This window comes from Puma concolor, chromosome A2, assembly GCF_028749965.1.
Source record: "Puma concolor isolate L17-30 chromosome A2, mPumCon1.1.hap2, whole genome shotgun sequence".
In the NCBI taxonomy this organism is placed as follows: Eukaryota; Metazoa; Chordata; class Mammalia; order Carnivora; family Felidae; genus Puma; species Puma concolor.
Genome location: NC_141668.1, coordinates 156,532,235 through 156,553,675, shown reverse-complemented (window position 1 = coordinate 156,553,675; position 21,441 = coordinate 156,532,235). Strand labels below are relative to the sequence as shown.

General features: G+C 44.6%; 1 protein-coding gene across 14 annotated transcripts in view; it reads left to right on the top strand.

Annotated features, from left to right (window-relative positions):
* Positions 1 to 21,441, top strand: part of LARS2 (leucyl-tRNA synthetase 2, mitochondrial) — a 194,054-nt gene that overhangs the window by 52,596 nt on the left and 120,017 nt on the right. The window lies entirely within an intron of this gene.

Below are 21,441 nucleotides of genomic sequence, written 5' to 3'. Positions count from 1 at the left end.
AACCGATGGAGAATTCTAGATGTGGGAGGAGTTCATGAAGACCACCTGGATGTTAGGAACACCAGCTCTTAGTTAGGAACACCCAGGTCACTGGGAACTGAGGCCTTCAACCCTTTGGCCAAACGCCCACCCCTTAGACACGGATGGTCTATTAGGTAAGAGAGATTCCTGCCTGCCCCTTCACTAGGGACCCTTCCAGTGTCACCGTCCCTCTTAGCATCTATTTGCTCCACAAAATGACTGAGGTTTGCATTTGCTGAGCCTGTCAAGTTCAAGTTCACACCCTCCTCTTCATGAGAAGTGCCTGGAACAAACCTGAACGCGATCTTTCCCTTCTCCTTCAACAATTTCTTAAATAATTGAGATTCAGTGAGTACAGTGAAAAAAAGCAAAAGTCGAACGCATTTGAACAGTCCTTTTTAAATTTTTTATTTAATTTTTAATTTTTGTTAGCTTTAGATAAGGTGATGAGCCAAATCAAGTTCTAATGAGTCCTGCCCAGAGCTCTCCAGAGATGAGATTCTAGATTCCTTGAGGGCAGAGATGTTAATCCTCTAGTCCTGCACAGGGACATCAGCCATAAAAGTTCAGGATAGTGGATTGTTTTCCTGATTATCGTAGAAGATTAGAAAATACAGAAAAGTAAAAAAAAGAAAAAAAGGAAAAAAGAAAATACAGAAAAGTCTAAAGAAGGACATAGAGTCAGTGCGGCTGATTTAACATCCTGGTATGGTTCCTGCATCTTTTATTCTAGAATTATAAACATCTATGTCGTTTACTTTTGCAAAGTGGAATTCATGATGCATATTTTTATTTTGCCTTTTTTTTTAACCTACTATTCATGAACATCTTCCCATTTTATGAAATATTCTTCGAAAAAGTGACTTTTTATAAGTGGTATGGTTTCCCGTCTTACAGCTATATAACTTATGCAACCTGTCCCTTATTATCATAACATTTAGATAGATTTTAATGTTTTTCTATCATAAATATGGGTTCTCAATCCCTTTTGTCACATCTGAAGTCCAGAAAGCTCTAAAAACTGAAAAGTTTTTAACTCATTTGATTGCAAAACGTGACCCGAACTGGTGTTTATCTCACTTAGAATGAATATCCCTATGTTTTCCTGTAGAAATAGCAATATAGTTGATTACCAGGTACTCTCCTAGACCTTTTTTTTTTTTTTTGATATCCCAAAAAGCCTTAATTCTGAGACATGTTTGACTGTGAGCATTTCAGATAAGGGATTTTGAACCAGTCGTTCAGTGTTACAGATAAATACACCCCACCACTACCACTGTCTGATGGGCACCTACCATGGGCCAGGCACCCATAATTATCTCTTTGGGTTCCTGAAAAGCTCTAAAATGCAGATACTTTTTTTTTTTTTTTTTTAATTTTTTTTTTTCAACATTTATTTATTTTTGGGACAGAGAGAGACAGAGCATGAACGGGGGAGGGGCAGAGAGAGAGGGAGGCACAGAATCGGAAACAGGCTCCAGGCTCTGAGCCATCAGCCCAGAGCCTGACGCGGGGCTCGAACTCACGGACCGCGAGATCGTGACCTGGCTGAAGTCGGACGCTCAACCGACTGCGCCACCCAGGCGCCCCTAAAATGCAGATACTTTTATTGACATCGTTTTGTTCTGGCCACTCAAGTGGCAGGGCTTGGCCAGTCCACTGACCCAATTTGACTGTTGTGTTCACCCCCTACTCCTGGGGCAGAAATCTTGGTAGACACATTTTATTATTTCTTTAATGTGAATTCTCAAAAAAAAAAAAAAAAAAAAAAGAAAAGCATGGATAAGTTTTAAGACATATAGGTATTTAAACGGAAGCTTAAAAGGTATAATTTGGCTTGTGGTATTTGAAGGTTTGAAGACCATACAAATTTATACTCTCAAGTTACTACATAGATGTTTTCATCTGTATTTCTTTCATTATTAATGATAGGGAGTTATGGTTTTTTGGGTTGTTTTTTTTTTCCATGTGTTTAATGGATGTTTGAATTTGTGTGTGTGTGTGTGTGTGTGTGTGTGTGTGTGTGAATGATATGATCGTGTCTTTTGCCCACACAGGTAAGGAGTGTTTGTTCTTTTCGTAATGATTCTTATTTTGTTACAGATATTTTTCCTCATTTGCCATTTGCCTTGCATTTTGTTTATAGTGAGATCATTATTAGCATACAGATATGTCCTTGGAAAGAACTTCTTTGAGATAGATGAATACATTAATATTTTCTTCTTAGTCATTTATGGTTTAAGTTTTACATTGAACTCAGCTGTAATTATGTTAGTATAGGATATAAGATAAGGAATGAATATTTTTTTCTAAATAACCAACAATTGCTTCTATTTTATTTCTAAACAGTCCTTTTCTCATTAATTTAAAAGGCTACCTTTAGGGGCTCCTGGGTGGCTCAGTTGGTGAAGCATCCGACTTCGGCTCAGGTCGGGATCTCACAGTTTGTGGGTTTAAGCCCTGTGTCAGGCTCTGTGCTGACAGCTCCGAGGCCAGAGCCTGCTTCAGAGTCTGTGTCTCCCTCTCTCTGCCCCTCCCCTGCTCATACTCTGTCTCTCTGTCTCTCTCTCAAAAATAAATAAAAAAAAAAAAATTAAAAGACATTAAAAAAATAAAAAGCTACCTTTAGGGGCACCTGGGCGACTCAGTAGGTTGAGCCTCCGACTCTTGATTTCAGCTCAGGTCATGATCCCAGGGTTGTGGGATCGAGCCCTGCCTCAGGCTCTGTCCTGAGCTTAGAGCCTGCTTGAGACTCCCTCTTTCCCTCTCCTCGGCTCGTATTGTCTTTCCCTCTCTCAAACAAAGGCTACCGTTATTATAACTTAGTTCTTTATTTTTTATTATTTTTTTTAACGTTTATTTCTTTTTGAGGGAAAGAGACAACACGAGCAAGAGAGGGCCAGAGAGAGAGGGAGACAGAATCGAAATCAGAGCCTGATGCGGGGCTTGAACTCATGAGTGGTGGGATCATGACCTGAACTGGAGTCGGATGCCCAACCGACTAAGCCACCCAGAAAGCCCTCCTATAACTTAGTTCTTTTATACTGTCATAATACTTAAGTCTGTTTCTGTTCTTTTGACTCATTTATGATATTTATTACTCAACTGTTTTTAAGTACAGTTGCTTTACGATTGGTTTTAATACTTGGTGGCAGAGGTTTCCTCTTATTGTCTGATGTAACAGTGCAATCTATACTGTCTTGTGTTTGTTTCTTTGATATGTTTTTTCCTTTTGTATTTTTTTTTTTTTTTTTTACTTTTAGCCCTTATTTGTTGAATTCTTTTGGTACATCCCTTGTAGATGCCGTTCAAACATAGTTTTAAGTGTCTTTTTTTTTTTTCAACGTTTATTTATTTTTGGGACAGAGAGAGACAGAGCATGAACGGGCGAGGGGCAGAGAGAGAGGGAGACACAGAATCGGAAACAGGCTCCAGGCTCCGAGCCACCAGCCCAGAGCCCGACGCGGGGCTCGAACTCGCGGACCGCGAGATCGTGACCTGGCTGAAGCCGGACGCTTAACCGACTGCGCCACCCAGGCGCCCCCTTTTTTTTTTTTTTTTATGGTGTCCTACAGTCTGGATTTTGTTTCCTTTTTTTCCTCTAGAGATTTTTAAAAAATACGAATTCTTTTTTTTTTTTTTTTATTCTGCCAGAAGGTAGCTTTAAGTTTTTATTATTTTATTTTTTAGAGAGAGTGAATGTGTGGGCACACTAGCAGAGGAGGGGGAGAGGGAGAGGGAGAGTGAGAGAGAGAATCTTAAGCAGACTCCATGCTCATTGCAGAGCCCAATGTTGGGCTTGATCCTAGGACCCTGGGATCATAGCCTGAGCCCAAATCAAGGGTCAGACGCCATTTTTTTCTTTTTTTTAAGTTTTTAATGTTTACTTTTGAGAGAGAGTTCGAGCAGGGGAGGGGGCAGAGAGAGAGGGAGACAGAGGGTCTGAAGCTTGGCCCCGTGCTGACAGCAGAGAACCCAACCCAGAGCTTGCTGTCACAAACCGTGAGATCGTGACCTGAGCCGAAATCAAGAGTCAGGTGCTTAACAGACTGAGCTACCCAGAGGCCCCTAAGTTGTTTTTGTTTTTGTTTTTTTTATGTTTAGTATCAACATAAAAAATAAAACGCTAAGGAACTTAGCAGGCAGTGACACTTCCTACTTTCTAAAACCTATTTTTCAGAGGGTTTTTTTTTTTTGATATGAGATTTTAGGCCTAATTTATTCTTATATATTTTGTGATCATATATTATTATTATTATTACTTTTTTTAGTTTATTTAGTTTGAGAGAGAGAGAGTAGGACAAGGGCAGAGATAGAGGGAGAGAGAGAGAATCCCAAGCAGGCTCTGCACTCTCAGCACAGAGCCTGATGTGGGGCTCGAACTCACGAACCTCAAGAACATGACCTGAGCCCAAGTCAGACGCTTCACTGACCGAGCCACCCCGGCACCCTGATCGTGGATTATTTCTTAAACTTTATGTTTGATATTTGCTTCTAATTTCAAGATCACATTTGTAATCATTATTCAAATTGAATTATTCAAATTTAACGGGTTTTAGTCCCTATCAGTAGCCCTTTCAGAGCATGTCTGCCCATTTGTAAAATTTGGATTTGGAAATTGTGGAAAATTCTGACTGGTGCTTTTTCTGACCTCATACATTGTCTTCATAACTTGAGAATGACTTTCCTTTTCTTTCATCTGGGAACAGCAATTTATTGGGGTATGGAATTTTTTTTTTCTTTCAAATTTCTGTAGTAGACCTTGATGCCGGATGTACTATCTTTTTTTTTTTTTTTTTAAATGATTATACACTTACAGGAAGTTCCCATGATAGTACAAAGAGAGCCTACGTACCGTTCACCCAGCTTCCCCCTGTGATAACATTTGGTAGGACTACGATATAATATCAAAACCAGGGAACTGAAACTGGCATGAAACTTGTAACCAGAGTACGAATCGTACTCAGATTTCGCCAGGTTTCCTTGCAGTCTCTGGGGTGGGTGCAGTAGGAGCCGTTCTGTGCCGCTTGGTCCCGCGTGGAACTGATGTCACCGCGACCACCTGACCCGCCGGCCTTTGGCGGGGAAGCCCGAGACCAGCCCACACGGTGTGTTGGTACTTGTCGTCATCGTGGTGCCCTCATTTGATGCCTGTTGGATTCCTCCCGTCTCTGCCCCTGCTGTTTCCAGTTTTCACCAGAGTGTACCGCAGTTTTAGTCTTTTCACTTGAATTTGGTCCGGTGCTTAGTGAGCCCTTTCGATCCGCAGCCGGGGGTCTTTCCCTGCGGCGGTCTTGTGGCCTCCGGTTCCCGAGAAGCCCGGCCGTCGCCGAGTGCTCTGCTCAGCGTCCTCTCTCGGTCGCCTTGTTTCCCTCATTTCCCTGGTCTCTTTGTCCTTCTCTGCCTTTTGGAAGAACTTCTCGTGTTTGCTTTCCGCATCGCTGATTTCGGTCTCTATCGAACCGGTGCTGCTTTGTGTGGTTTCTAATGCACATACCGATTTTGCTGTTGTGTTTTCGGATTCAGTCTTATTTTGTCTTATCTCCTTCCGTCCCCCATTCCCTTTCTGACGCCTCTTCTTCCTTGAGTTATTTTCTTCTTCTTTTGCCATCTTATCTCCACAGACCACGTATGTTCAGAAATTTTGAGAATATAAGGAAGTGCTCTTAAAAAATTATGATGTGTGCTTCCTGTGCTGAATCTTTTTAACAAGTAGGAATGCTGTGTTTTCCTTGTCTGTTTCAGAGTCTCTTCATAGACACCTCACGGATTTTCTCCTGTATTTCCTGAGTGACCTGGACTGATACATCAAGTTAGGGATCCATCAGCCTGAGGGGAGGGGGAGCGGAAGCTCTTTCCTAGTCCCTGCATCATCCATTTCTTTCCGGGCCTGGGGAGTCCACCCTTCCTGGTGCATCTTTCCCTTCGGTCTGATCTTTACCACACTTGGGAGGAGTAAAACACATCCCAGATACCCCTGACCCTGACTTCTTTTAAAAAAAAAATTTTTTTTTTTTTAATGTTTGTTTATTTTTGACAGAGAGAGAGACACACACACAGAGCATGAGCAGGGGAGGGGCAGAGAGAGAGAGAGGGAGACACAGAATCCGAAGCAGGTTCCAGGCTCTGAGCTGTCAGCACAGAGCCTGACATGGGGCTCGAACTCACAGATTGCGAGATCATGACCTGAGCCGAAGTCGGACGCTCAACCGACTGAGCCACCCAGGCGCCCCAGGACCTTGCCCTTTCAAGTAAGACATGGCAGAGCCCTGCTTCTCAAGAACCCGGTCGGTTCTGAAGGATGGAGGGCGCTGTGCTGTTTGGCTTCTGGTACCTTTCTTCAGTTTGGTTCCTTCTGCCAAAAGTCCTTAACATTTTTGGCACAAGTCCGTGGCACCTTCTGTTGTCTCCAGTACTGATGCAGTCATCTTGTCCCCCATCTTTATATTCTGTTGGTCATTTTAATGGGAGTAATGGAAACACATTTAGATGCCTGTGTTCTTGATGCCCTCTTGCCCAGAAGCCCACCAGTGCTTTTTTTTTTTTTTTAAATGTATTTATTTTGAGAGAGAGAGAGAGCACGAGAGAGCACTTGAGCAGGGGAGGGGCAGAGAGAGAGGGAGACAGAGACTCCCAGGGGCTTGATCTCAGGAACCCCGACTTGAGCCCAACTCAAGAGTTGGATGCTTAACCGACTGAGCCACCCAGGCGCCCCCACTGGTTTTTGATTAAATGTTACAATCTGTTTGGTTATATGGAGCAAAGTCAGGAAGGAGAGGAAGCGTGTATTTAATTGACTAGGCAAACCCGTGGCCTTTACGAGTAACATTCCCAAAGTTTCATAAAAACTGGATAATTCAGCAGATTACCAGGACATTTAACGGGACAAGTAAACAGGATATTTTAAAGATAAGCTTGCTGGGAAATGTCGCCTTCCACCGCCAGGTGGAGAAAGCCAACTTGAACTAGGGGCATGGTCTCCCTGGTGAGATGTCCTGGAGGAATGATCCTGAGCTGCATCCTCAGGATTCTTACATAAGATGCTTAATTCTCAGGATTAAAAAAAAAAACAAAAAACAAAACATACGTTTCTGGAATCAAGGCATGTCTGGTGAGCCAGAATGAGAACCAGGCTTTGCTGTTAATGTAGCACTGGGTTTCGCTTTTTTAGACGTTATTCCCGAAACAGCTTGGATCATCTTGAGAAAAAGGAAACTAAGAAACCAAAAGCCGAATTTGAATGGCTGAACAGCTACTTAGGGGAAGACTAGAGAGGAAATAAATTCCAAACTGTGCAATGAAAGGCAGGGATGTGCTTCTTTGTGGGGTGTGCTTTGTGGCCTGACTGGCAGCCATCTTGTGGAGAAGGTGTGGGCTGCATTCTCCTCTCGGGGGTTCAGGGGATGGCCTCGGTGGTCATGAACTGGTCCTAGGGGACGGCCCCGTGAGTTCCTTGTGACAAATAACCCAGTTAGAGGCGAGTGTGTCTCTGACTTCTGTGCCCTCCCTTCTCATGAGTGCCCTAAGGCCCCAGCTGGTTCTAGAGCGGTCCTTGGCCATACATCTTGATTGCAGTAGACCTTGGGGCCCGAGTTTGATCTGGAATCACCTGGATAATTGTTTTAGGGGCAGTCCCTAGGATTTGCTTTCAAACTCAAGACAAGTATAAGAAGGAAAAAGTTCAAGCCAGATGGGAATCAAAGTAATTCCAAAGTCAGGGATCTGCCAGAGGAGGGCTTTATTATTTGACTGTGGTGCTTGCTGAGCAATCCCCAAACACACTCCAACGTGAAATCAAAGCCAAACAAGACAAAACAGAAACGTATTCTAGGACTTGGCATAAATGGTGTTTGGATTAACTTTTCTTATTCTCCTTTACTGGAGTAATCAAGAGTTGATTCTTGCTGAGTTTCTTTACTGTGGAGATCTAGGAATTGTTTTTGTTTTTAAATGTTTTATTAATTTTTGAGAGAGAGAGACAGAGACAGTGCACAAACGGGAGTGAGAGAGAGGGAGACAGAATCTGAATCAGGCTCCAGGCTGTCAGCACAGAGCCCGACGCAGGCTCAAACCCACAAATCGTGAGATCATGACCTGAGCTGAAGTCGGTCGCTTAACCAACTGAGCCACCGAGGCGCCCCTAGGAGGTTTTATTTACATTCATCTTCATTGGATTTTAAATTCCTTTGTCTGATTTCCTTCTTGTATTTCTGGGTTCAGTCTTCTGTAAATGTTTGTGCCCAGTAATAAGACTGACAGCTGTGGCCATCAGTCCCAGCCAGGCCAGGCCAACTCGGAAATTACTGCCCCCTAAGAAAGCCATCCATTGAGGGACACCTGGGTGGCTCAGTTGGTTAAGTGTCCTACTCACGGTTTCGGCTCAGGTCATGATCTCACAGTTCGTGGGTTCGAGCCCACATCGGGCTCTCTAGCTGGCGGCAGGGAGCCTGCTTGGGATTCTCTCTCTCTCTCTCTCTCTGCCCCTCCCCCACTCACACTGTCTCTGTCTCTCTCAAAAATAAACTTAAAAAAACAAAAAAGTCATCCATTGAAACAAATGCAAATGTGCTTCCCCAGCTTCCGGAAGGCAGGCTGAGTCTCCCGGCTGGTACAGGAGGCACCAACGAATTGCCCTCTATCAGAATTTTTACCAGGACAGGCTTTTGGTGCCTTCAAGCTTTTGCATGTTTTATCTGTCAGCGCTGCACAGCCTACATAAAGTAGGGGGGCTGCTGGGGTTTCCATGGCATTTCCACCCTGCGCACTGGTCTCTCCGTCTTTCTCCACTTTCACTGTCCTTTTTCCACTCCCTTGTTGGCTCTCACCTCTTCCCTTGACTTCCCTGCTTTCCCTTCCAATGCTCTCCTCCTCTCTTCTCTCTTTCCTCTTTCTCTCTCTCTCTCTTTTTTTTTTTTATATATTTTTTATTATGGAAAAATTCCAGCTTGCGCTCAGAGTGGCATAGAGAACCCCGAGGCGTTCATCACTCAGCTTCAACAGTAGCTGTTTTGTGACCAGTCTTATTTCATCCTTACCCTCCGCTCTGAATTACTTTGCAGCCAGCAAGAGGTCAGATAACTTTGTCTGTAAAGAATTCAGTATCTAGGGGCGCTTGGGCGGCTCAGTCAGTTGAGTGTCTGACTTCCACTGAGGTCATGATCTCACAGTTCGTGAGTTCGAGCCCCGCGTCGGGCTCTGCGCTGACAGCTCAGAGCCTGGAGCCCGCTTCGGATTCTGTGCCTCTCTCTCTCTCTCTCTCTCTCTCTCTCTGCCCCTCCCCCGCTCATGCTCTGTCTCTCAAAAATGAATAAACATTAAAAAAAAAAAAGAATTCAGAATTCAGTATCTATTGCTAGAAGATGAAGGGGCTCGCTCTTTCCTCCTTTCTTCCCTCCTTTCTTTCTTTCTTTCTTTCTTTCTTTCTTTCTTTCTTTCTTTCTTTCTTTCTTTCTTTCTTTCTTTCTTCACATTTCTGTTGTCACGCCTGAAACAATGAAGGACAACCCCCTCACGTCATGAGTTTCCAGCCATTTGGCCCGTTGCCCTGGTTGTCTTGTAAATTCTTGTTTCCACCGGCGTTCGTCTGCCTGCACTCTTGCTGGTGCTTGTTCGGCTGTGTTTCTGCCCCACCCCCACGTGGTTATCGCGGCACCCTCTTTTCTGTGCAAAACACACCAGCCCTTTGGCCCATCCCTGCAGGAGTGTCCTTCCAAAGGCAGCGTGATTTGTATGATCACAAAGTGAAAATTATGTCTACTTGCGGGCCCTTGACCATGGCATTTTGTTTACGTAGAGGACCCGGACATCTGATAGGGAGGAGTAAACTCCAGGAAATAATGAGCAGAAAGATAGATTTTTAACGTTTTTTTTTTTTTTTTTTTTTAAATTTTAGAAGAATTGAAAGAATAGCTTAAAACAAAAAGAACTTGGGGGCAAGTGAGCGTCTTGAAACCCTGGTTGGGAAGATTCCCGTTGCGAGAGCCGGAGCCTGGAGCCGTGGTTGCCTTGACAACGTGTCGCAGGCTCGCAAAGTGACTCTCCCAGTCTTTCCAGTCCTTCCAGAGGTGAAGCCACTTGTCTGGCAGAGGGGGAAAATTCACCTTTTTCCAGGGGTTTTCCTCCGGGTGGGAGGGCAAAGGGGCTGGCTGTTTCTGCTTTAGCTTTTGAGGGTTGGCATTTCCCCTTACAGTGCCTACTGTTTACAGGGACGTTGGTGCTGGGGCCTGAGGGTTAGTGCTCAGGACTGCGGTCACCTCGACGTGGGGAACCACATCTGTGTGTGACAGCGGGGCACACGAGCCTCTGACCTCCTGCAGGGCCACACTAGTCCGGCACTTACAAGTCCATGTTCCTTGTGCGTCTTTGGACTCTCCAGCCCTGACTATAGATGGAGGTCTCCTGGGCCCCTCTGTCAATTTAGTTATTCAAGGAAGTCGCTTGTTTTATCGAGTCCCCACGGGTGGTCATGAGCCCAGGCAGGCCATCCCTGTCAGGGACGCACACTCTGGCCAATGGCAGTGGAATTGCCCACTGGTTTCAGAGGCCTGGATCTTGGTGACGGGTCTTGCCGTTCACATGTGGTGGGCATGATCTCTTGCCCCTCTGAGCCCCACCTTCTCTCCAAAGGAATGTTTCTTAAGGTTATTGAAGGGATGACCCTTCGATCACTCTCTAAATGCCTTAGAAAATAAGAGTGCAAAACCTTTCTCTCCACAGGGGCGCCTGGGTAACTCAGTCGGTTAAGCATCCAGCTCTTGGTTTCAGCCCAGGTCATGATCTCGACAGTTCGTGAGATCCGAGCCGAGCCCCAAGCCCCTTGTTGGGCTATGCCCTCGCAGGGCAGAGCCCGCTTGGGGTTCACTCTCTCTCGCTCTCTCTGCCCCTCCTCTGCTCACGCAGGCAAGCTCTGTCTCTCTCTCAAAATAAATAAGTAAACAAACAAAAAAACCCCACAAAAAACCTTTCTCTCCACATCTGAATCAGGCCTCCCGATCAGTCTTGCACACCAGCCAGGTACAACCTTGGATACAATGAGTGCCTGTAGTTGTATGGACACACTGGACTTTTAAGCGTGTTGGGAAGCAATATCTAGAAGATCTTAAAGGTGAAATTGTTACTCCATGAAATAACAAGGATTATTTATATGTGTACTTATCCAGTGGTTATTAAACTCTGTGAGCCTCCGAATCACCAAGAGAGCTTGTTAAGCCCAGATTTCTGGGCCCCACTGCCAGGGTTTCTTATGTAGTAGATCTGTGATTTTGTTTTTCTGTTCAGAAAAAAGGATCTTAGGAATGACCGTGCTCCCAAACCTTATTAGTTAAGAATCAAAATACAGGCCTACCTTCAATTATTTCTGGCATAAAGTAGAGCGTAAGTGAATAATAAAAACAAACTATGGGAAAGCTGGCAATGTTTCTGCAAATACAGGAAGTATTTTTACACCTTCTTTAATCGTGCGATATTATACATGTATAGACTAGAGCATAAAACATGTTTGTAGAGTGACCACCTAGGTTACAGACTAAAAGTCTGCCAACACCCAGTTCTCTGTGTGCCCTTTTCTTTTTAAAAAAATTGTTTTTAAGTGTTTTATTCATTTTCTGAGAGAGAGAGAGAGAGAGAGAGAGAGAGCTGGGGGAGGGGCAGCGAGAGAGAGAGAGAGAGAGAGAGAGAGGAAGACACAGAGTCTGAAGCAGGCTCCACGTTGTCAGCACAGAGCTCCATGTGGGGCTTGAATTCATGAGCTGTGAGATCATGACCTGAGCCGTAGTCAGACGTTTAATTGACTGAGCCACCCAGGCGCCCCTGTGTGCCCTTTTCTGTTCACACCTTTGTCTCTCCTGCTGCAGGAACCACTGTTCTGACATCTGTGACTGTCACTGCCTGGTTTGCAATGTAGTTTTACCACCTACACAGGTGTTTTAAATAGTTATGTAAATGAACTCATGTAGTAGGGGTTCTTTTTTTTTTTTAATTTATTTTTTATTTTTATTTTTTAAGTTTCTTTAGAGAGAGAGAGAGACAGAGACAGTGTGTGAGCAAGGGAGGGGCAGAGAGAGAGGGAGAGAGAGAATCCCAAGCAGGCTCCGTGCTGCCAGTGCAGAGCCCGACACGGGGCTCGATCCCGTGAACCACGAGATCGTGACCTGAGGTGAAATCAAGAGCCGGGTGCCCAACTGACTGAGCCACGCAGGTGCCCCCATTGCTATTTTTATCCCAGACAGTTCCCCTGTATTGGTTTTCTATTGCTACCATGAAAACGACCACAAACTTAGCATCTTAAAACAACACGAATGTATTATCTCACAGTTTCAGTGAGGCCAGCAGTGAGGAGTCTGCAGACCTGTGTTCCGTGTCAGGTGTGAGGAGGAATCTGCTTCCTACCTCATTCGGGGTGTTGACTGAATCCACTTCCTTGGTGGTCGTAGGACCAGGTATTCATGCGTTTGCTGGTGATCAGCCGGGGACCAGGGTTTTCTTCTTTGAGGTTGCCCACACTCCTCCTGTTCCCTCCATGTGGCTCCCCCCGCAACGTGATTGGGTCCCTCTCATGCTTCCAGTCCCTCTGACTTCCCTTTTTGCTGTGTCTCTGACTCCAGCCAAAGAAAGATCTCTGCCTTTTACCAGCCCATGTGATTCCATCGGGCTCACCTGCATGATTTAGGATACTCTTCCTATTTCAACTGCACCTGCAGAATTCTTTCAGCTACTAAGCTAACATGTTCACATGTTCAAGGGGTTAGGGAGTGGACATTCTACTGACCACATTACAAGTCTCAGTAGATTTTAAAACATAGATATCATGCGAGGTATTTTCTCCGGCCACGAGAGGAAATTAAACAACACATTCTTGAACAAGCAGTGAGTCAAAGAAACCACAGAGACATTAGAAAATACTTCAAAACAAATGAACAAGGGAACACAACCTACCGATACTTCTGGGATGCACCAAAAGCAGCGCCCAGGGGGACATTTATAGCTACACGTGCTTACATTGAAACATGAAAAAGATGGAGTGTGGGTGGCGCAGTCGGTTAAGCGTCCGACTTCAGCCAGGTCACGATCTCGCGGTCCGTGAGTTCGAGCCCCGCGTCGGGCTCTGGGCTGATGGCTCGGAGCCTGGAGCCCGTTTCCGATTCTGTGTCTCCCTCTCTCTCTGCCCCTCCCCCGCTCATGCTCTGTCTCTCTCTGTCCCCAAAATAAACGTTGAAAAAAAAAAGAAACAAAAAAAAAGAAACATCAAAAAGATGGCAGATCAGCAGTCGAACTTACAACTGAAGGAAGTAGACAAAGGAGAACAAACTAAATCCAAAGCTAGCGCAAGGAGGGAAATAATACAGTTCAGAGCGGAGATCAATGAAATAGAGAATAGAAAAACAGGAGAGAAAACAAAACCAGAAGTTGGGTCTTCCAAAAGGTTGACAAAATTGACAAACCTTTGGTAAGAATTGGTTAAGAAAGAAAAAGAAAGACTCTGATTACTAAAATTGGATAATGCAGATGAAATGGATGAAGTCCTAGAAACAAAACCTATCAAAACTGAACACACACAAAAAGTAGGAAATCTCAACAGACCTCTGACTCTGGAGGAGATTGAATCAGTCATCAAAAGTCTCCAAACTAAGAAAAGTCTGGATGGCTTCATTGCTGAATTCTGCCAGTGTGAGAGCAGAAGGGTCCAAGCCACAGGAGTTTCTGTCCTGATAGAACTGGAATGGGCCAGTCTTTTGGCATGTTTACCATCGCAGAAGCTCATGGGACCTCCTTGTTCAAGAGTTTTTGTGGAGCTTAATCTCCAGCTCCCCCCATCCCTTCTCCTTTCCAGAGGTTGGTTGTGTGGCTGAAAGTCCTAGCCCTCTATCTTCCCCATCCTGAGGCTATCTAGGGTCCCCTCCCCCTCCCAGTCACCTCATTAGCATAAGCTCCCTTATGCTACAAATGACAAAACAAAACAACTATCAGGAAATTCTAAGGATTTTTGGAGCTTTGTCCCAACAATGGGGACAGATATTTTACAAATATATTTCTTTTTTTTTTTTTCAAAAAAAAATTTTTTTTCTTAACGTTTATTTATTTTTGAGACAGAGAGACACAGAGCATGAACGGGGGAGGGTCAGAGAGAGAGGAAGACACAGAATCTGAAACAGGCCCCAGGCTCTGAGCAGTCAGCACAGAGCCCGACGCGGGGCTCGAAGTCACGGACGGCGAGATCGTGACCTGAGCCGAAGTCAGACGCTTAACTGACTGAGCCACCCAGGCGCCCCACAAATATATTTATTATATCACAGATTTCAGTTCTAGAGGTTTGTTTTAGGGCCCAGAATATGATCTGTCTTAGCATCTGTTTTGATAATAATGTGGATTTGGCTATTGTTGGATAAAGTGTTCTGCAAATATCAATTAGGTTCTGTTGGATGATAATGAGTTCTTCCAGTTCCTGTTGAATTCTATCACTTGTTTTGAGAGGAGCATTGAAGTCTTCACCTATAATTGTGGATTTTTCCATTCTCCTCTCAGTTTTGGCAGTTCTTGCTTCACATATTTTACAGTTCTGCCGTTTGGTGCATATACATTTAGGATTGCTATGTCTTCTTGGTGATTTGCCCTTTTATCATTGTGTGATGCCTGTCTCTGTCACTGGTAATTTTCTTTGCTCTGAATTCCACTTTACATTTTACTTTGAGGTATGGGAAATATACTGAAAATATAGTAACTCTTCTCTCTCTCTCTCTCTTTTTAGAGAGAAAGAGTGTGTGAGTGAGGGAAGGGCAGAGACAGAGAATCTTAAGCAGGCTCCATGGTCAGCACAGAGCCCAGTGTGGGGCTTGATCCCATGACCCTGGGATCATGACCTTGAGCCCAAATCAAGAGTCAGACACTCAACTGACTGAGCCACCCATTTGCCCCTCGCCACTCTTCGTAGTCTATTTTATCTTACATTAATAAAGCCTTTCTTCCTTTCTTTTGATTAAGTTTTACATGGTATATCTTTTTCAGTCCTTTGATTTTCATTGTACTTTTTAACAGAATACAGTTGTTTCGTTTTTAAAAACCAGTTCTGCCAAACTCTTTTAATTGGTATATTTGCGCCATTTATACTTGATGTAATTATTGGTATGTTGTGACTCAATTCTGACAGTTTATTTTCTGGTTTCTTCTATTTTTTTGTTTCTCTGTTTTCTTTTTCTGCCTTTCTATGAATAACTTGAGTGTTTTTTAGATTTCCACTTAGATTTATCTATAGTTTTTTGTTTGTCTTTAGTGTAGCATGTATAGCTTTTTTAGTTGTTGCTTTAGGTGTTATATAACATGTATAATGTATCACATTTCATTGGTATGATCATTTTACCAGTTTGAATGAAATGTAGAAACCTTACTTTCCTTTACTCTTCCCCATTTGTAATATATTAAGAAAACTCAAGAGAAAGTCTATTGTATTTACCCATCTTTTTGCTTTTTTCTTTGTTCTTCATTCCTGATGTTTCAAGATTCCCTTTTTTATCATTTTCTTTCTACACAAAGAACTTCCTTCAACCATTCTTTAAGTGTAGTTTCGCTCATGACAAATTCTCTTAATTTTTCTTAATGTGAGCATGTCTTGATTTCCCGTTCGTTCTTCAAGGATAATTTCACTGGATATCCAATTCTAGGTTGACAGTTCTTTCAGCACTTGAAAAATGTGCCATTTCTTTTTGGCCTCTATGGTTTCAGATGAGAAATCTGCTGTCTTGTGTATTGTTTTCTCCATATAGGTAATGCAGTATTTCTGTCAGGCTGCTTTCAAGGTTTTCTTCCTTATCTTTAGTTCTCAGACATTTTATTATAATCTGTTTCGGAGTGGATTTCTTTGAATTTGTCTTGTTTGGAGTTTCATTCAGTTTCTTGAATATGGAGGTTTAAGTTGTTTTGCTAAATTTGAGAAGATCTCAACCATTATTTCCTAAAATACTTTTTCAGTTCCATTTTCTTTCTTCTCTATTTGTGAGATGCCAATGACTTGAATATTAGATCTTTTGTTATCCTCCCACATGTCCCTCAGGCCCTGTTCATTCTGAGGGCTCGGGGAAGGGAGGCTCTGTTTATTTTTCTCCAGTGTGTTATTTCTCTTTTGTTCAGATTAGATAAGTTCTGTCTTCAAGTTCATTGATTCTTTCCTATGTCCCCTCCATTCTGATGGTGAACCTATCCTTTGAGCTTTTTATTTCAGTTCTTTTATTTTCTAGTCCTAAAATTTCCATTTGGTAAATTATTTTTTTAATGTAATTTATTTTTTTAAATTTACATTCAAGTTAGTTACCATATAGTGCAACAATGATTTCAGGAGTAGATTCCTTAATACCCCTTACCCATTTAGCCCATCCTCCCATAACCCCTCCAGCAACCCTCTGTTTGTTCTCCATATTTAAGAGTCTCTTATGTTTTGTCCCTCTCCCTGTTTTTATATTATTTTTGCTTCCCTTCCCTTATGTTCATATGTTCTGTGTCTTAAAGTCCTCATATGAGTGAAGTCATTTGATATTTGTCTTTCTCTGACTAATTTCACTTAGCATAATACCCTCTAGTTCCATCCACGTAGTTGAAATTGGCAAGATTTCATTCTTTTTGATTGCCGAGTAATACTCCGCTGTGTGTGTGTGTGTGTGTGTGTGTGTGTGTGTGTGTGTGTATAAATATACCACATCTTCTTTACCCATTCATCCATCGATGGATATTTGGGCTCTTTCCATATTTTGGCCATTGTCAATAGCACTGCTATAAACATTGGGGTGCACGTGTCCCTTCGAAACAGCATACCTCTATCCCTTGGGTAAATACCTAGTAGTGCAATTGCTGGGTTGTAGGGTAGTTCTATTTTTCGTCTTTTGAGGAACCTCCATACTGTTTTCCAGAGTGGCTGCACCAGTTTGCATTCCCACCAGCAGTGCAAAAGAGATCCTCTTTCTCCGCATCCTCGCCAACATCTATTGTTGCCTGAGTTGCTAATGTTAGCCATTCTGACAGGCGTGAGGTGGTATCTCATTGTGGTTTTGATTTGTGTTTCCCTGGTGATGAGTGATGTTGTGCATTTTTCCATGTGTCTGTTTGCCATCTGGATGTCTTCTTTGGAGAAGTGTCTGTTCATGTCTGTGCTGACAGCAGAGAGCCTGATGTGGGGCTTGAAACCATGGACTGTGAGATCATGACCTGAGCCAAAGTCAGACGCTTAACCAACTGAGCCACCCAGGTGCCCCTGAAGAATTCCTTTAAGAGCCTGGATCTTATTTACCTTGTATATTAACAGGGATATTCTCTGGTACTGCTCCCGTGGGGAAAGGTGGGGCACTGCCTCTCTACTTCTAGGTAGATGTGGAAGTCTAGGATCTCCAGGTGGCCCTCACTGACACCCTGGGGAAGGAGGACCTCCTCGTTCCAGCTAGGCAGGGTTAGGAGTATGGACTCCCCACTAGACCCCTGCTGATACCGCTCTGACTGGGAAAGGAGACATTGTTACTGTCCCATATGGACTCCATTGGCATCATGGAGGGGTGGCCTTGACACCACTGAGCGGGGATGGACTTCCTGACTCGCCAGGAGTCTTCCTGACTCCTCTGACACTCTGCCCTCAGGGAGAGGGAGGGATACTTCATTACTGCTGATTGGGGTAGAAGTCCAGACACCCTCTGTGGTCTCCACTGTCACCGCCAAGGAGGAACGTTCGTTAATGTCCAGTAGGGGTAGAAGTCTCGGCTCTCTACTAACTTCCTCTGACACCACCCTGCCACAGAGTTTGGGGTGCCTTGCTGTAGCCCCCCAACATTGTAAGTCCAGGCTCCCCACTAAGCCTCTGCTGGTGCAGGTGGGGCTGCCATTTTTTTCTGTGGTGTTGGCTAGAGTAGGGCAGTTGTTGTCTACATTTTCTTTCTTGCTGGGTGGTCTCTTCCTGGTATTCCAGCTAGGGAGAGCAGGCTTTTGTTTTTCCTCTGTTTCTTTTTTTAATTTTTAATTTTTTAAACTTTTGCTTGGCACTCCCCGACAGCTCTGGGTTACTGGTTTAGTCAGCTGCAATTCTGGGACTTACGAGGCATGAAGACAATCCACGGAGCTCCCCGCCGCGTCATTCCTCGGGTGCTAAGGTCTTTAACTGCTCTGCCTTCTCTTTTTCGGTTTTCAGAGTCTTATGTTTGTTTTATATATGTAACGACCAGGGTGTTGTACCTCGTGAAAAGAAGAGGGAAAAGTACATCCGTGCCATCTTCCTACAAGAGGTGGTGTATAGAGTGTTAAAAATCTCCCCACCTCCTGTGAGACTCTGATCTGTGCTTCCCTGTCCCTTACCCTTCCCTTAAAAATCATCGGACTAAAAGGTATTCAGGATAATTTGCTGCACTATTTTTTTCTAAGTTTATGGCTTTATTTCTTGGTCTGTGTCACATGTGACAGGGGTCAAGCTGTGACAGGCTTCTAACAAATAGCCTTCCTATTATTCAGGAAGCCTGGAGAAGCCACGTCTCAAGATACCTTTCAGATGAACTCTGTCCTGTGAATCCTGAAATTTTCAAAACCGTTGCAGATAAAATTAATGTTCTTTCGTCCCGGGGAAAATGGAACAGTTGTTGGGAGCTGGTTTGGCCCGGATGGTTGAAATTCTGGCAGCTGACCAAGCAGACGGATAACAAATTGCAATTCAAACCCATTAGTCTCATCTGCAGTTTAATGGAGGGCTTTCTGTTCCCAACTGGCTAGTTAGAAAAGCTGTCTGGATTGTTAGACCGCCACCACGGAACCCTTGTCGGCTGGCAAAGAACAGTTACCCAGAAGTTAAGCAAATTGTTGCTTCTTGTCCGCCCGACTATGGGTAGTTGTCAGCACCTTGAGTGGTTTGTGTCAGGAGACAGCATTCAGGTTCCCCATGAAAATGATAGTGCTCAGAAAATAATGGTCAAGAAAAGCTAGAAGAGGAGCTCACTGAGCGAGCTGATTTCGGTTCGGAAAGACAGTGCGAGTTGTCTTTAAAACCGCAAAGACCATGATTTTGCTTCCGTTAATACTTGTTCGCTAAATTGGCTTCAAGAGCACGAAGAACGTGAGCCTTCCAGATTACGTGAGACTTTAGCCGCAGCCCTAGATTTGAAAAGCACGACCTTTCCAAGTAAAACGCGTGTTCTAGAAAAGCACAGGGCCCACCTAGCATTTGCCATCTCCAGTTCTCACGTAGTGCTCATTTCCAGTGTAAAGTGAGCCCTGCGATGAAGGAGCATAATTACCTGAAAAATGAGCTCTTAGGCAAATGGTAGGTTCGTGATTAATTAATTATCCTGATATTAACACCTGTTCCCTCAACCCTGCACCAGAGAGGAGAACAGGGAAGGCAAGGGAGGCCAGAGGTGGAGGCTGGGCAAAGGTGGAATTGAACAGATGGTCGAAGGAAGAGGAACGAGAGGGAGTGGCCAGCGGGCGTCTTGGGGAATAACAGTCTGGCAAGGAGGAAGGGGCGGCCCTGCAGCCGAGGAGGGGGAGCCACCGGCCAGGCCTGTACACGACCCCCGGCCTTTCCCTGGTGATGGGAAACGGGCGAAGGAATGGAAATCAAGCAGAACCTGCTGGCAGGGACGATGCGCGGGGAGTGAGGGTGGGTGGCGGACTGCCTCCCTTATCCCCCCACGCAAATGGGAATGAGCGGGGATGATGTATGAGAGACACTTTGTGTTAAGGGAGGACAGGCCATGAGGAGGCCCGCTGTAGGTGGCCCCAGTCTTCTGAGCGACGGAGGAGAGGGCTTCGTGCCGCCAACCCAGTGCGGGTGGGTAGCCGGTGCCCGGTAAACGTCTGTGGAATAATTCAGCGAGTGAACGAACAAATGGGACCTCCGTGGGGGGGAAGATCCATCCCTTCTGTTCTCTGTCCCACCATTTTCTCTCTGTCGCTCTGGCCGATTACTGAGTCCCTTAGGACAAGGGCTGGGTCGGAGACCCTTAGCGAATGGTTTTTCACGGGTGGATCAAATGAGAAAAAAACATAGAATTCAGAGCCAGCCTTATATAGCAGGGAGCTGAGAAACCAATCTCAATGGAATTTTTGTTTTTAAATCGTCATTTGTTTGACATTGTGGATGTTGCTAATGGAAATAAACATGGTGTGTGTGTTTGTTTTGCCTTGGAAGTTGGAAGGTTCTGCATGCAGGTATCTTATTAGAGCACTTCGTGTGGTGGGAATTGGGGCATTTCTCATGTGAACCCATACTTAGCAAAATTTAGTATGAATAAACCAGACTGCTTCTAAGAATAAATATGCTACTCTTTTAGAAAGCCTATTATGTTTAAGAAAATTAGCAAGGGCTCTGTCTCAAGGCTTTCTTTCTTTCTTTTTTTTTTTTTTTAATATAGTGACACTTGACCACCTGAATTTTGTTATATTTGTTGCTTTAATGAAGATTTTTTTTTAAGTTTATTTATTTATTTTGAGAGTGTGAGAGAGTGCACGCATGTGTGCGTGGGTGGGAGAGGGGCACAGAGAGAGAGAGAGAGAATAGCTCAAGCAGGCCCCGAGCTGTCAGCGCACAGCCCAACACGGGGCTCTAACTCACGAACTGTGAGATCCTGACCTGAGCGGAGATCAAGAGTCAGATGCTTAACCACTTAACTGGTTGAGTCACCCAGGGGCCCTGCTGTAATGAAGGTTTACAGAGTACCTGCTGGGCACCCATCCTGAGCCAGACAGTACTGGCAAGGCAAGCTGACCCTTTTCAGATAACCTTGATCCTCACAACAGTTTCCAGATGAGGAAAGTGAGACCCAGGGGGACGAGCCATTTGTCCAGGGTCACCAGCGAGTCCACAGCAGACCCATGGACAGAGTCCGGGGCTCAGACTGTGGGCTTCAGCCTGCCAACCCCATGTTCCTGCTGGATAGCACCCTCCATCTGCCGTCAGGAGCTGACAGCCTGTCTGGGAAAGTGAACAAAACTCGAGGACCAAACTCATAGGGGCAAAAAGTCGGTTAGGTCCTAAAAGAGGGACGGATATATACTTGGCATTTCAGAGTCAGGTAGAATACAGGGCACTAAGCCTCCCTGGTGTTCCCCGTGGCCTGGGAAGCCCACCGATTGTCCCCCCACACTGTGGGGAGGGGGACTCAGTGATTCTTGGATGCGCTCGGGGACCCACGTTCTCATCTTTGTGCTGGGCGTCTGGCTGGTGTGTCACCTGTGTTTTCTGATTTAGTCCTCACGTCCATCCCAGGATTTGGTCCGGTTATTGACCCCTTCTACCAATGTATTAGTTAGCTATTGCCGCATAACAAACCGTCCCCAAATATAGCAACTTAACACAGTAAGTATTAGTTACTTCACAGTTCCTGAGGGATAGGAATCCAGGTGTGGCTTAACTGGGTCCTCTGGCACAGGTTTCCTTGTAAGGCTGTCACCAAAGTGGAGGTCTCC